At 41.2% G+C, this 6,203-nt stretch overlaps 1 long non-coding RNA gene across 1 annotated transcript; it reads left to right on the forward strand.

Moving 5' to 3' along the window:
- LOC106502415 lies at nt 1-5,611 on the forward strand. Its single transcript, XR_001295997.2, has 3 exons — nt 1-296; nt 1,925-2,172; nt 3,642-5,611. It is a non-coding gene; the product is annotated as an uncharacterized LOC106502415 (long non-coding RNA).

Consider the following 6,203-nt stretch of genomic DNA (forward strand, 5'->3'; position numbering starts at 1 on the left):
ACTGGCCTGGTATAGTCCTTGGGGTCACAAAGAGTTGGACACAACTTAGCAACTGTACAACAACTAAGGCTTGAAGACATTTTGTCTTGCTAAAGGCCACACAACTGTCATGCTGGAAAGCTGTGACTGGGACCCAGGTTTTCTGACATCTAGTCCAGTTCTCTATCTCAAGAAGTATTTATTGAGTGCCTACTATGTGCCAGGCACTGTTTTAGGTGCTGGAGAAACTGCAGGGAATGGAAAATAAAATTCCCTGCCATTCTGGGCCTGACAGTGGAAAGAGACAGGCACAGCAAGTAAGTAACTTGTATGTTAAATTATTATGTGTTTTTAAACAAGAAACAGAACATAACAAAATCCAAGTAAATGGACTAAAGGCTGGGATGTCGTTTTATAATAGATTGGGTAGAAAAGAAATCACTGAAAAGGTGACATTTTCACAGAGACCTGAAGGAACTGAGTGATCAAGTAACGCTGATATGTGGAGAGAGTGCAATCCAGGCAGAGGGAAAGACAAAGTTTCTAATAAGAGCAGCCCGGCCAGCAAATTGCTTTACGCTACGTTCCCATTCATCACAATAACAGAGGTTAACATTCTGATCTGGGGTAATTGGTTTCCATAAACTGTGAGGTGTGGCCCCAAAGTCTAGCAAAAAGCTAGATGTTGAGTAGGTGTTTAGTACATTATTGTTAAAAGGACTATGTTGTGTATATAGAATTATAATACAGAACAAAACTGGATGAAGGTGTGAGGAAGGAATAAGGGTCATGGCTTTAGCAGATCAAAAGAAGGTGGTAATGCCCTTAGGGTCTGGGCCTGTGGGCTGGAAGAGAGTCTTTTAGGTGAAGAGTAAAATGAGGGGACGTCTTGAAAGTACACAGGGCTCGGGTTGCAAAATGCTTCAGTACCAGGGATTTATTCTGTGAGTAATGGATAATCATGGAACATGTTTGAACAGCTGAGTTAACAGGGACAGAGCCAATCACTTTGGCAGTTTTGGAGGTGGTACAGTGATATCTCAGAGATAATGTGGGTTTAGTGCCAAGCTGTTGCAGAAAGGCAGGTTGTGTGACTTTTGGTTTCCCAGTGCATATCAAAGTTATGTTTACACTGTACTGTAGTAAGTGTGCCATAGTCTGAAAACACAATGTAAATACCTTAATTTAAAAATACTTGATTGCGAAAAGTGCTAAGCATCATCTATGCCCTCAGTGAGTTGTAATCTTTTTGCAATAGTTAACATCAAAAATCACTGATCACAGATCACCATAACAGATGAAATCATAATGAAAAAGTTGGAAATACTGCAAGAATTACCAAAATGTGACAGTGATACAAAGTAGGCAAATACTGGTGGGAAAATGGTGCTCATAGACTTGCTCCATGCTGGGTTGCCACAAACCTTCACTCTATAAAAGATGCCACATCTGGGAAGCATGATAAAGGAAAGCAAAATAAAACAAGGTGTGAGTGTACACAGTCACTCATTTCCAGATTTGGCTTCATTCACCAATAGAGATGAGAACAACTTCCTTCTCAATATCTAATGAAGACTTGGTTCCTTGAAAATCCCGAGCAACTGCTTCCTTGTATTATTCTATTTATTAAGGTGTCTTTTCTTATACTTTACTAACTAGTTGTTTATAGAAGTAAGATACATGGTACAAAAAAGAAAATTCCAACAGTACAAAAGGGCATAAAGCGAAAGCAAAAGCTTCTTTCCCCTTTCCACTTTCCCAGTCCTACTTCCCGCAGGTAACCAATATTCACATTTATTTTATCTTTACAAAGACATCTCATATGTATTCTAACATGCACACCTGTTTATAGGCATTAATCAAGCTTCTTGATTGCAAGTAGCAGAAATTAACTCTCTGGATAATTTAAGAAGAAAGGGGATTTAATATGAGGTTTTGTTCATAGTTCACAGGTCCCACAAGGGGCAGAGAACCAGCCCAAAGGCTCCACAACCAAGAACAGTGCCCCAAATCATGTCAAGCTGCATCTTACACCAGGATGGAGTCTGCACAGGCCCTTTTTGGTGTCACTGTCTTCAGAGTCCAAGCCAGAGATGGGAGCATCTGAGTGGCCTGGCCAGGTCGTGTGTTTTGCCTTGCAGAATGGGAGCTGGGAAAGTGCATTTCTGGCATTTTCAGCATGCATAATAGGAGGTAGGCTCCACTGTGGGTGCCCCAGAAGGTAGGGTACCTGGATAGGAAAGGGTTTTGATGCTGGGCAGCCAAGAAGGATAACAAAGGTCTACTACAAATATTCCCTCTAGGGTAGATCTCTGTTGTTTATACCTGTCTTGCCTCTCCTACTCAGGAAAGAGACACCCTCTTTTTGGGGGGAGCTTCCTTCCTCCACTCTCAGTCTGAGTAGTTTAGTGATTACTGTATGTCCAAGCCCATTCCAATTCCTTCAGCCCAGGATTTCTTGTCAAAGCAGATGGGAGGAAGACCCTCTCTGCTGAGGTCCTCAGCTGTCATAAGTAGGCTGGGGCTTGCTCTGTCCCCAATTAAAGATGTCTTGCCTGAGAGTGAAGCCACTATACAGAAAAGCAGAGACAAGTGATAGAAAAAGATGGAGCCAGAACTGCTCCCCATCTCCCAATTCTTTTCAGTTAGGTTTGTCTTGAGCAGGATGGTGGTTACTTGCAATCCAAGCCTTAACAAATGCATTTTTTTAACTTTTTAAAGCAATGGGTTCCTACTATGCATGCTATTTTGAACATCCCCCCCACCCTTTTTTTCACTGAACTAGTGGCTTAGGCATCTTTTCGTGTGAATATAGATCTATTGCATCCTTTTTAATGGTTACATATAACACCATTAAGCAGATGTACCATAATTTATTTAATCATTTTTTAATGATGCACAATTAGGTTGTTTCCAGTTTTCTGCTGTTATTAAAAAAAAATCTGCATTGAATGGCACTTGTAGCAGTCAGGGTCCCAGCAGGTGACAGATGGTACATTTGGCTGGGGAAATGAGGACCATTTACTAACGGACTGATTGCAGATATGTGGGCAGATATGAAGAGCCACAAGGGATGATGCAGTACTCAGAGGCTGATGACACTAGGGAGCCATTACCAATCCAGGCCTACCGGGGGAAGGGAGAGAGCAGTTACTGGAGTTCTGCAGGAGAGAAAACTGGAGAAGTGTACCTGATGGGAGTTGTGGTCTCTAATAGAGGGGCGCAGCCATCCTATGGCAACCCAGCAGAAGCAATCCCCAGAGGAATAAAACCTCTGGTCTCATCCTCCTCCTGCCCCCTGATCTCTTGCCAGTGCTCCTCATTGGCCAAACCTAACTGTTGGCCAGAGGTTCAGAGCCTACTGACGTGGTCCTCACAGTCAGCCCCTCCCAGGGAGGAGAGACTGAGGGGGCAAATAAAGAATCCAGTCCCTTGCTGCTCACACTGGTCCCTGGACCAACGGCATCAGTACCTCCTAGGAGCTTCTTAGAAATACAGCTCTTGGGTCCACCAGACACCTATTGAACCAGAATCCATTTCAACACCATTCCCAGGTGATTTGTGTGCACAGAGATTTTGAAGAATGGATCCAGCACATCTGGGTACATAAATCTCTTCTGCAAGTATACCTACAGTCTTATTGTTTATGAACTCTCTTCTAGGATTTTTTCACTGACCCTTATCTTGATCTGGGTCCTCTGAGAATCAAATGCCATAATGGTTTTTGCCTGGGAGAAATGCTTGTATAGGATAAAAGTGGAAGGAATCGGGAAAGAGGAGTGCCTTCAGACCAAGATGCAGGTATAACGGGGAAAAGAGAGTGGGAGGGAAGGAGGCTTGGGTAGAAAGAGCTTCAGATTGCCCTGCGATTTTGGGGATGACTCAAACAGGCTGATGGGGAGTGCCCAGGCAAAGGGAGTCTGCTAAGGCTTCGTGCATCAGACAGAAATGGCTGGGTTCTGGTGTCCCCACCATGCTTGGTCACTGGGAGAAGCCAAAGGAAGCGTAGCCTCAGGAAGAATGTCACAGCTAGAGGTTCTCAGTCAGCTGTCCTCCCAGAAGCAGGTTCTCTTGAAGGGCCAGCTGAGTGGTGCACCTGCATCACAGACACAGTCCCTGTTCAGCCCACTTTGAGTGCCTCCTGTGTGCCAGACATTATGTATGTTAAGATGGTCCCCAGGGACTCCCACATGATTGTGGAACAGGGCAGACTGTAATCTTTCGTCATCAATTCAGAGTAAAGTGTCAGAGTTCAGAGGTGTCACTGACAGCCTCATGGGAGAGCTTGACCACAAGTTGGGCAGAAAGACTGCATAAGATCTGGGTAGTTGTAAAAAACGGGAGGAAATAACGTTGGAAAGAGAGAACAGGGGTCCAGAGATTGGTGCAGTGGATTAGCAAGGAGGTAAGAAGTGTGGAAATAATCTCTAAAGAATATTGATTTACCTTAAAATATCTTTTTTTCCTGATAAGATGATAATATTTGTTGTAAGAATTCCAGTGTTGTAGGAATATAGAATATTGGCTTCTTTAGCTCCATGACTTTGGGTATTTACCGTCATATCCCTTGAATCTAGTACATTGGCTGTCAAGTAGTAGGTGATCAATAAATATTTGTTGAAAAAATAGTAAATGGAATGAAAATGAAAGGGCCAAAGAATCTCACTGATCAGAAATTAGTATGACATGATTAATGATTTGGTGAATATTTCTTTAGAGTTTTTCCTTTGTTTGTATCAACATACTTTACCCAAACAGGATCATACTATTCATTCAGCTCTACAACTTGCTTTTTTTCACTTGACAATGCAGCTTAAGCTCATTTGTATGTTAAACACCTAGAATTAATGTCATTCTTGTTAATGACACTGTATGGATGTGCAGGACTTTATTTTATAATCTCCTACTAGTGGATATCTGGGTTGTTTCCAACTTTTTGATTTTACATACAATACTCCAATAAGCTTCCTGTAAGCTTATCTCTTGAGCACTTATGAATCTATTTCTGTTGAATGAATTGGTAGATGTGAAATTGCAGAATCAACAGGATATAAATACTAACATTGCAAATAAATCTTGCCTAATTGCTTTCCAAAAGGTTATACCAGTTTGCATTCCTACCAACTGGATAAGAGTGCCTGTTTATTCACATCCTTGACAACACTAGAATTAATAACCTGTTTTATCTTTTCCAATCTTATAGGTAAAAAACTATTTTGGAGTAAGTTTAGTTTGCATGCTTTTTAAGTAGAGAAGTTGAAGATATTTTGATGCATTTATAGACTTTTTAGATCTCTTTTTTGTGGGAGCTATCTATTCAAATCCTTTGGTCATTTTTATTTCTATTTTTTCTTTTTATTTCTCTGTTAATTTATATATTGAGTAAATGTCATCTGCAGATATGTCTATCTGACTTGTCTTTTCTCTTGAGCTTATATTATTTTGGACCTTACAGAATTTAAAAATTTTATGTAGTCAAATTTATAAATCTTTTCCGTAATGATCTCTGGGTTTTTTCATCCAATACTTTCATCATTGGATTTTATTTTTTTGTTTACCTTGACATTCTTAGATCATTTGAAATTTGCTTTGGTGTAAAGTGTGAGGTTGGGGCTTCCCAGGAGGCACTAGTATTAAAGAACCCACCTACCAATGCAGGAGACAAAAGAGACGCATGTTCGATCCCTGGGTCAGAAGATCCCATTGAGGAGGGCAGAGCAGTCCACTCCAGTATTCTTGCCTGGAGAATCCCCATGCACAGAAGCCTGGCAGGCTATAGTCCATAGGTTCACACAGAGTCAGACATGCCTGAAGAGACTTAGCTTGCATGCAAGGTGTGAGGCAGCCATTTAACTTTATTTTTCCAAATGTTTATCAAGTTGCCCTGATCACTGATTGTATCAGCTGTCTTTTCCCACTAATGTTTGAATTACCATTACCATATATCTTACTAGACTCTAAAAGAAATATAATGACCCTCTGTGAAGGGAACTAATATGACAAATCAAAAGTGCCTTCTACAGAAATCTGTTGTTTGAGCAGCAAATAAGATGGTGTAATCAAAGAACGAATAAGCTCCTCAAACTAACAAGAAACCCAAGGAGAGGGTAAGCTACTCAGTTGGGAAGAGGTATGAGAAGAATTAAGGTCCCCACTGAAATTGCCCTCTATGGGTGCCAACTTATCATCATTAGTAATATTTACATAATACTCTGGGTAAGCAG

This window comes from Capra hircus, chromosome 8, assembly GCF_001704415.2.
Source record: "Capra hircus breed San Clemente chromosome 8, ASM170441v1, whole genome shotgun sequence".
Classification (NCBI taxonomy): domain Eukaryota; kingdom Metazoa; phylum Chordata; class Mammalia; order Artiodactyla; family Bovidae; genus Capra; species Capra hircus.